General features: G+C 36.5%; 1 pseudogene; it reads left to right on the top strand.

The window, feature by feature from the left end:
* The first annotated feature begins 1,421 nt into the window (after positions 1 to 1,421).
* Positions 1,422 to 9,273, top strand: LOC138166340 (mitochondrial ribonuclease P catalytic subunit-like; annotated as a pseudogene).
* Positions 9,274 to 10,179: the final 906 nt, after the last annotated feature.

Below are 10,179 nucleotides of genomic sequence, written 5' to 3'. Positions count from 1 at the left end.
TCAGACACCAAAGACACCAGGGTCATCCACTGCATCCAGGACCACTGTCATCAAATATCAGCCTTTCTGAATGGTCACAGAAAATTTATTCTCTAATCTCCTAGCAGTAGGGGAAGTGGGGGTCACCTCACAGTAGCAATCACTAACTCTAAGGGCATCACCAAAAGGATCACTAGAACCATAAAGGCTGATCTGGGCTTCCCTCCTTCTGCACTGTGATTCCTCCATTACCATAAACTCTTTGTGTCCCAATCCCACAAGACTATCCCAATTGTTCTGGGTTGGGTCTGCCTCAGGCCAAGTACCTTGTTAGTCCAGTTTCCATATTGGAAGAAAATGAAAGACTCAGATCACTCATCAGTTAACAAAAGAAGATTAACTTAGCCATAAAAGGAAAAAGAACATCCAAAAAAGAAGCTGTCTTGCCTATTATTTTCCCTCAGCCAAGAATCACATTGATCCTAGAACTATGGCTGCTTTGTACTCAGGCAAACAGGAAGTAGTATCAACAGTCTGAGGCTTTACTCAACTGAACCAACCAGGTTTCAGTTAGTATATTGTTACTGCTATAACTAAGGTCCATACATTTTTTTCTTAAAAAAAAGATTATAACTGTATTTTGACATAATTGATTTCCCTTTCAATCCTGTGAAATTGATTTTATATATTTGAAAACATTATTTGACCCCTTCACAGTGAGTTCCTCTTTGGTGGGGATGTGGTTAGTTGTAGTTAACTATGAGTCACTGGGAAAAAAGTGACACCAAGTAGTCAACTAACTGCCTCTGCTTGCTAGGGAAGTGGAGTAAGGGGGTCTGAAACTGCTTGATGGCAGATGGCTGACTTTTTTTTCCATTTCTCTTTCTGTCCCAGTGACCCACAATACCCACAATCTACCCCATTCATGCTCCAAGATTGGATTGCCAGGCATGTTGAGAAAGGTTCTCTGATTGATTTATGAGGAAATAGCTCTCATTTGGAGTCAGAAGACCTGGATTCAAATCATGATCTGCCACTTACTGTGTGACCCTTGGAAAGTCATTTAACCTTTCTGGGCCTCCATTTCCTCATCTGTAAAATAAAGGAGTTGAACTAGATGACTTCTAAGGTCACTTGCACCTGTAAGTCTACAATCCTACGACCCTCTGAACTCCAGTACCTAGAAGAACCTGAGCTTTAAGCAGAGTGCTCTGCCCTAGATACCAGATAAAACTGCCTCTTTGTGCCTAGAGAGAAATCACCCTTAACTGCAGTTAGATATTTGGGGTTCTCCTTACAAAGAAAGGACTTTAACTTATTTTTCATTGAAAAACTGAATGTTTTTCTTCTCAAAATTGGTGTTTTCATCCCCTCAAGATCCTCTTCCTATCCTCGTGTTCTTGTCATGGTCAGTCCTTGGATCTCTTTCTGTGTCCTGGGTGATGACTCTCTTTTTGTCCTTCTGTCAGAATTTGCAGATGCTTTTGAAGAATAGACTGTATTAGGGACCACATCCCAGGATCCAAACAATCGCTCTTTTATACACCTACTTCCACTTTAGTAAGAAAGAGAAGAGATATTTCCCTATTACTATTATTTCCATTACTATTGCTATCACTACAATTTCCATTTTTGCAAAATACCAAAGCAGCTAAATTGCTGTTCAATGCTGTATTTAGTAGGAAGCAAACAAGAGGCTTTTGTTTCCCTTCATCCCTTGTTTTCAGCTAGAATTGCTAAGAAGAAATCTGAGATGCTTGGTTATAGAAAGATCAACAATACTGTTTTCCCTTAGCAGCCCTGTGTTACTCCCAATAAAATCTTTGAACTGAGAAGAATGGGAGAAAGGAAAGGAAAATTTTGAACAAAAAGACATTTTTTTTTGAAAATTGGATGAGAGGGAACCTTAGAGGAAAGGTGTGGCTAGGGCCCTTCCTCAAAATGGGTAGAAAGCAGACTACAAAGACTCTGGAGTCCTACTATCCTCAGAGGGAGGAACTAAACTCAGAGGGAGACAATGTGGACTCCACACCCACAGCTGAATCATAAACAGGGAATTGGTCCCAAGCACAGAAAGCTCTCCTAGATGAGATCAAAAGGAAATTTGAAAAACAAATGAGAGAGATAGAAGACAAAATGAATAATTCTCTTAAAATCAAAATTGCAGAATAAGAAAAACATTATGATGAAGAAAACAGCTCCTTAAAAAGAAAACAGTATGATATGGAAAAGGAGCTCCTAAAACTAACCAAGGAAAATGATTTGCTAAAAACTAGAATCAACCAAATTGAAACAAACAACTCTATGAGGAACCAAGAATTAGTCAAACAAAACAACAAGAATGAAAAATTAGGAAAAAGAGGTAAAATATCTCAATAGAAAAATAACTGACCTGGAAAACAGATCCAGGAGAGACAATCTGAGAATCATAGGCCTACCAGAAAATCATGATGGAAAAAATGAGCCTGGACAACATTTTCCAAGAGCTCATTAAGGAAAGTTGCCCTGAGATACTAGAACCTGAGGGTAAAATAGAAATTGAGAGAATCCATGGGACACCTCCTGAAAGAGATCCCAAACTGAAAAGTCCTCAAAATGTTGTGGCCAAACTCCAGAACTACCAGATAAAAGAGAAAATATTTCAAGTGGCCAAAAAGAAAAACATTCAAATATCGAGGAACCACAGTGAGGATCACACAGGATTTGGCAGCCTCTACACTGAAAGATCAAAGGCAGTGGAATACAATTTTCTGGAAGGCAAAAGAGCTCAGGTTACAACCAAGGATCAACTACCCAGCGAGACTGCGCATATTCTTCCAGGCAAAGAGATGGTCATTCAACAATATAACAGATTTCCAGACCTTCCTGATGAAAAAGCCAGAGCTCAATGGAAAATTCAACCTCCATTTATGAGATGCAAGAGTGACATAGAAAGGTAAACAAGAAAAACACACACACACACACACCCTGTTATTTAATAAGAGCAAACTGTTTATAGTCAAGTAGAGGGTATGAGAATAAAATACACAAAATGATGATTAAAAAAATCTTATTAAGGGCTACAAAGGGACTGCAATGGAAGAAGAGGAATTAATGAAGTGGAAAAGGGTAAATTATACCACACAAAGAGGCATAAAAACAATATAGCAGAGGAAAAGAAGGGAGGGAGATGAGTATTATATGAGCTTTTCCCTCATTGGTTCTGGCGCAAGGAGGGAATAACAACCAGTTAAGCATAGGACTCTATGGAGAAGAGACACAAAATGTATCATATTAGAGGGAAAGAAGGGAGGGTGAGGAGCTTCGCATGAGATTTATTCCTGTCACACTTGGTGCAAAGAAGAAATAACATACTTCATTAAGTATAAAAATATCCTACAGGCAGTAGGAGGGGGAAAGGGTTATGAGAGGGGGAGATTGTTAGTAGAGAGGAAAGAAGGGGGAAGGGGAGGAAAAGGGAGGGGGCTTATAAGGGAATACTGAGGGAGGCGGTGTTTAAAAGGAAAACTATTAAGGAGGAGAAGGGAGAAGGGGAGAAAAATATAAGCATTAACAGGGGAGGGAGTAGGATGGAGGTAAGGAAACAGATAATAATCATAACTGTAAATGTGAATGGAATGAACTCTCCCATAAAACAGAGGCAGATAGCAGAAGGTATTAAAAATCACAATCCTACAATATGCTGTTTACAAAAAACACATCTGAAACAGAGGGATACACACAGGGTAAAGATAAAAGGCTGGAGTAAAATATATCATGCCTCAGCTAAAGTAAAAAAAGCATGGGTAGCAATCCTTATCTCAGATAAAGCAAAAGCAAAAAAATGATCTAATTAAAAGAGATAAGGAAGGAAACTAAACCCTGCTAAAGTGCACCATCGAGAATGAAGCAATATCACTACTTAACATATATGCACCAAGTGGTATAGCATGCACATTCCTAGAGGAGAAGGTAAAGGAATTAGAGGAAGAAATAGATAGTAAAACTATACTAGTGGGACACCTTAATCACCCCCTCTCTGAACTTGATAAATCCAACCTCCAAATAAACAAGAAAGAAGTTAAAGAGGTGAACAGAATTTTAGAGAGGATAGGTATGATAGATCTCTGGAGAAAACTGAATGGGGATAAAAAGGAATATACTTTCTTCACAGTGGTTCATGGCACATACTCAAAAATCGACCATGTTCTAGGGCATAAAAACCTCACAATTCTGTGCAGTAAGGCAGAAATATTGAATGCATCCTCAGATCATGATGCAATACAAATTATATGCAATAAAGGGCCATGGAAAGACAGACTAAAAACTAATTGGAAATTAAACAATTTAATCCTAAAAAATGAATGGGTCAAACAAGAAATTATAGAAACAATTAGTAATTTCATTCAAGAGAATGATGATAATGAGAAAACATACCAAAATTTGTGGGATTCTGTAATGGAAATGTAAATTTTAAGATCTTCCCTGCCCCTAGGCTAAAGTGCACCTGGAACCTGGGGTGGGAGGCTTGTTTTTCAGTAGATACTTCTTGATTGGCCAGTGAGTCAATAAGGTTGTTACATTCTCTGAGCCAGGAGAAGGCTATATAAGCCCTGATGTGTAGCTTTGTTTTGGGGCTCACTTTGAGAAGTGTTCTGTGATTTGATCTGGATTCTGGGAAGCTGTTGTTGAGAGCCCCCACCCGGCTTTGAAAAACCCAGATGTTGAAACCCAGGTGTTGATTGGGTATGGATGTAATGGTTGGACAGTTTGAAATCTGTCTACTTGATCTGTTTCTCTGTCTTAATAATTCTGTCTGTATATTCTGAAGTTCGGGTTGCTGACCTTTTTCCCCTGAACTAGGTAAATGATACATGTTTGACTGATTAAAGTAAGCTTGTTAACCCATTTTGAGTTGCTTTCCTTTAACAAAGCAGATCTAAGAACCTGTGCTGGCAGCAAACCCTGAGGACGGTTGGGGTGCTTGCTGGTACAGATGAATTAAAGGCAGTTCTTAGGGAAAGTTTTATATCCCTGAGTGCATACATGATTAAATTAGAGAAAAGGGAGGTCAATGAATTGGGCATGCAATTGAAAAGCCTAGAAAAAGAATGAATTCAAAATCCCCAATTAAACGCTAAATTAGAAATATTGAAAACCAAAGGAGAGATTAATAAAATTGAGATTAAGAAAACTATTGAATTAATAAATAAAACTAAGAGCTGGTTTTATGAAAAAAAAAAAACAATAAAATTGATACACCCTTAGTCAATATGATAAAAAAAGAAAGAAGAAAACCAAATTATGAGTATCAAAAATGAAAAGGGTGAATCTACCTCCAATGAAGAGGGAATCAAAACAATAATTAGGAATTATTTTTCCCAATTGTATGCACATAAATTTGACAATTTTAGGGAAATGTATGAATATTTACAAAAATAAAAGTTGCCCAGATTAACTGAAGAGGAAGTAAATTACTTAAATAAGCCCATCTCAGAAAAAGAAATTGAACAAGCCATCAGTCAGCTCCCTAGGAAAAAATCTCCAGGGCCAGATGGGTTTACTAGTGAATTCTATCAAACATTTAAAGAACAATTGATTCCAATACTCTACAAACTATTTGGGAAAATTAGTGAAGAAGGAGTCCTACCAAATTCTTTTCATGACACAAATACAGTACTGATACCTAAATCAGGAAGAGATGAAACAGAGAAAGAAAATTATGAATATAGATGCAAAAATTTTAAATAAAATATTAGCTAAAAGACTTCAGCAACTTATCACAAGAATAATACACTTCGATCAGGTAGGATTTATTCCAGGAATGTAAGGATGGTTTAATGAAAAGCATCAGTATAATTGATCATATCAACAATAAAACTAGCAGAAACCACATGATTATCTCAATAGATGCAGAAAAGGCTTTTGACAAAATGCAACATCCATTCCTATTAAAAACACTAGAAAGTATAGGAATAAATGGAACCTTCCTTAAAATAATAGGTAGCATCTATTAAAAACCATCAGCAAATACTATATGTAATGGGAATAAGCTACAAGCATTTCCAATAAGATCAGGTGTGAAACAAGGGTGTTCACTATCAACCCTCTTATTCAATCTGGTACTATAAATGTTAACAGTAGCAATTAGAGAAGAAAAAGAAATCAAAGGAATCAAATTAGGCAAACAAGAGACCAAGATACCACTCTTTGCAGATGATATGTTGATATACTTAGAGAATCCTAGAGAATCAAGTAAGAAACTACTTGAGACAGTAAATAAATTTGGCAAAGTTGCAGGATATAAAATAAACCCACATAAATCTTCGGCATTCCTATATATTTCCAATGAAATTCAACAGCAAGAGATAGAAAGAGAAATCTCATTTAAAGTTATTGTAGACATTATAAAATATTTGGGAATCTACTTGCCAAAACAAACCAAGGACCTATATGATCACAACTACAAAACACTCTTCACACAAATTAAGTCAGATCTAACTAATTTGAAAAATATCAATTGATCATGCCTAGGTTGAGCTAATATAAAAAAACTGCAAGTTTACCCATATTAAATTATATATTTAGTGCCATACCAATCAATTTACAAAAATACTACTTTATAGAGCTAGAAAAAATAGTAACAAAATTCATTTGGAATAATAAATGGTCCAGAATATCAAGGGAATCAATGAAAAGAAATGCTAGGGAAGGTGGACTAGCTATACCAGATTTCAGTCTGTATTATAAAGCAGCAGTCATCAAAACTGCTTGGTACTAGCTGAAGAAGAGAGTAGTGGATGGAATAGATGAGGCACATGAGATTCAGAAGTCAATGATTATAGTAATCTATTGTTTGATAAACCCAAAGACCCCAGTTTTGGGGATAAGAATTCACTATTTGACAAAAACTGCTGGGAAAACTGGAATATAGTATGGTAGAAACTGGGCATAGACCATTACCTAATACCATATACCAAAATCAAGTCTAAATGGGTATGTGATCTAGGTATAAAGGTTAATACTGGAAGCAATCTGAGAAAACAAAGAATAGTTTACATGTCAGATTTGTGGAGAGGGAAAGACTTTATGACTAAACAAGAATTAGAGAGCATTATAAAATTCAAAATGGATAATTTTGATTACATCAAATTGAAAAGCTTCTGTACAAACAAAACCAATGTATCCAAGATCAAGAGGGAGGTGGGAAATTGGGAAAGAATTTTTACAACCTATGTCTCTGATAAAGGACTCATTTCTGAAATATACAGAGAATTGAGCTAAATCTATAAGCATACAAGTCATTACCCAGTTGATAAATGGTCAAAGGATATGAACAGAGAGTTTTTAGAGAAAGAAATTAAAGATATAAGCACATAAAGAAATGTCCTAAATCACTATTGTTTAGAGAAATGCAAATCAAAACAACTCTGAGGTACCACATCTCACCAGTCAGATTGGCTAAGAGGACAAACCAGGAAAATGACAAATGCTGAAGAGGATGTGGACAAATTAGAACACTAATGCATTTCTGGTGGAGTGTGAACTGATCCAACCATTCTGGAAAGCAATCTGGAATTATGCCCAAAGGGCTATAAATAATTTCATGCCCTTTGATCCAGCAATACCACTTCTAGTGTTGTATCCCAAAGAGATCATAGAAGTGGAAAAAGACCCATATGTACAAAAATATTTGTAGCAGCTCTTTTTGTGGTAGCAAAGAATTGGAAATTAAGGGGGTGCCCATAAATTGTGATATATGCATGTTATGGAATACTATTGTGCAATAAGAAATGAGGAGCAGATGGACTTCATATTTACATGGAGAGGATTATACTAACTGATGCTGAGTGAAAAGAGAAGAGCCAGGAGGAATTTGTACGCAATTACAGACACAACGTATGTGTGACAACCAACTTTGATAAACTGGGCTCTTCTCAGCAATCCAGAGACATAAGTCAAACCCAAAAGGCTCATGATGGAGAGAGATGTTTACATCCAGAGAAAGAACTGCGTTTGAACCCAGATTGAAGCAACGTACCTGCACTTTTTCTTCTTCTTATTTGATTTTGTTTCCTCTTTCCCATTCTTCATTCCATTTGTTACAATCCTTTATAACCTAATTGCCTAATGTGAAGTATTTGCAGATACTATACTTGATTTTATGCCGCCATGGGGGGGGGGGAGAGAAATTTTGGAGCTCAAGGAGTTGTGGTAATGAATCTTGTAAACTAAAAGTAAACAAATTAATAAAGTCCACTATGAACTGCAAAAAAAAAGAAAATTGGATGAGAACACAAATGATCAAATATAATTGCTCTATAGATTTTGCAAAATCCCCGCTGTCTTGGATAGCAAGGAAAAATAATGGTATTGTAGGATAGAAGCTACTTGCTGGGTACTTGACTTTGTGTGTTTCTCAGAGTCAGCTTACATAGGTTATTAATGTCAATGAAATTATGAAGACTAGGTACAGAACTCTAGAATATAAAGGTTATACTCTTCTCATCTGGCAATTAATCCATTCAGATAGGTGGAGAGAAACCCTGACTCTGTTAGAAGACATTAAAAAGTCATGTCTCCTTCAAAAGGGAATTATGATGACTGTATCAAAAAAGCTCTTCACCAAGAAGTGAACTTGCCAACTCTATCTTGAATTGCTTAATCACAGAATAATTCCTAATTGGGAAAATTTTCAGGCTTTCTTTGACTTTGCAAAAGGTGTGAATAATAATCAATTTGAAAGATGGCTCTTAGACATCATTTTATATCTAAGACAAAATCAAATATATCCCCCTGAACCCATTTCCCAGAGTATAAAAGCATGGTTTAAGAATATTCCTGAGAAAAAATGGAAAGAAGAATTTGTCACCATTCATAAGAGTGAGCAATGTTCAGCTTGTGGAAGAATGTTAGAGTCTAATCTCTTGAACTCAGAAGAATATGGATTTCTTAAGCAGAGAGTCCTGTAACATGTGCTTGATGGAGGTGACCAATACAGAAAAACAACACCCAAGGAAATTAACAGATTAGAAAACTTTATTAAAATTTTCCCTCATTTTGATATTGTGATTTATGTACTCAGTGTTACCAAGATGTTTCCTAAAATTGATGAATCTCAAACTCTTCCCGAGGTGGTTTCTCAAATAACAAAACCTCTAGGTGCTTGTCCTGGTCAGGAAGCACATGCTAAAGGAAAGTTCCAAGTGACAAATGAATAAAATAGCAGCTTTGCAGAACATGGCCTAGTGCTTCTTTGTTGACGACGTCTCATCCTTATATATGCAATGTGATACAATTCATTTTTTTATCTAAATGATATGAAAATGAAAATACTCCTAAGAAAATTTTAATACCAAATTATATGTGTATTCAAAGACACACCATATGACAGTATGTACTACTTCTACTACAGAAGATGCTAGCAAAGAATAATTTCTGGCACCGTTTCAGATATGGGTGTTTACCAAACCTGATCAGAACTGAGAAAAAGTACCTAGCAGTGTTATGGTCTCAGTATGGTGAACCGGACCAGGGAGTCAAAACTATCAGCTACTCTTACCTCCACCATAATGTGAGACAGACTACTTACCCATTTCTTTGGGTGTGGTTTTTCCTTAACCAACTATTTCCTCTGTTCCTCCCTTCTGGAAGGGTGGTTTTCCTTTAAAATGGACCTTGGAAAACAGTGGAAAAGAATATCTCAATGCCATCCCTAAGAAACTGCAAAAATGAGCTGAGTTCTCTTCTCTGATCCTCTCCTCTCCTGACCCTTCTAGGACTTTGCTCCAACAATTTTCCCTTTTTCTCGTGCATCTTTCATGATTTGAAGGGAATATATATGTATACATACATATATGTATATATAGGAGGGTGTAGGTGTGAGTGTGGACATATTTATGTACATGTATACATAGAGGGCAAAGGATGAGTTGAATAGGAAGAGATGATATCTAAAAAATAAAATTAAGAGGTGAGAGAGGAATATAATGAGAGACGAAGAAAAGGAGACATAGAACAGGGTATATTATCTCATATAAAAGAGGCAAGAGAAAACTGTTACAATGGAGAGGAAGAGCAGGAAGGTGAAAGGGAATGGGTCAACCTTACTCTCTTTGGATTTGGCTTAAGGAGGGAATAACATACATACTCAATTGGGTATATTACCCTACAGGAAAGTAAAAGGGGAAGGGGATGAGAGGGGGGATGATAGAAGGGAGG

This window comes from Petaurus breviceps, unplaced genomic scaffold (assembly GCF_028583685.1).
Source record: "Petaurus breviceps papuanus isolate PSGF00001 unplaced genomic scaffold, PetGlider_PUasm1.0 221, whole genome shotgun sequence".
Lineage (NCBI taxonomy): Eukaryota > Metazoa > Chordata > Mammalia > Diprotodontia > Petauridae > Petaurus > Petaurus breviceps.
This window is presented reverse-complemented; position numbering and strand designations above follow the sequence as displayed.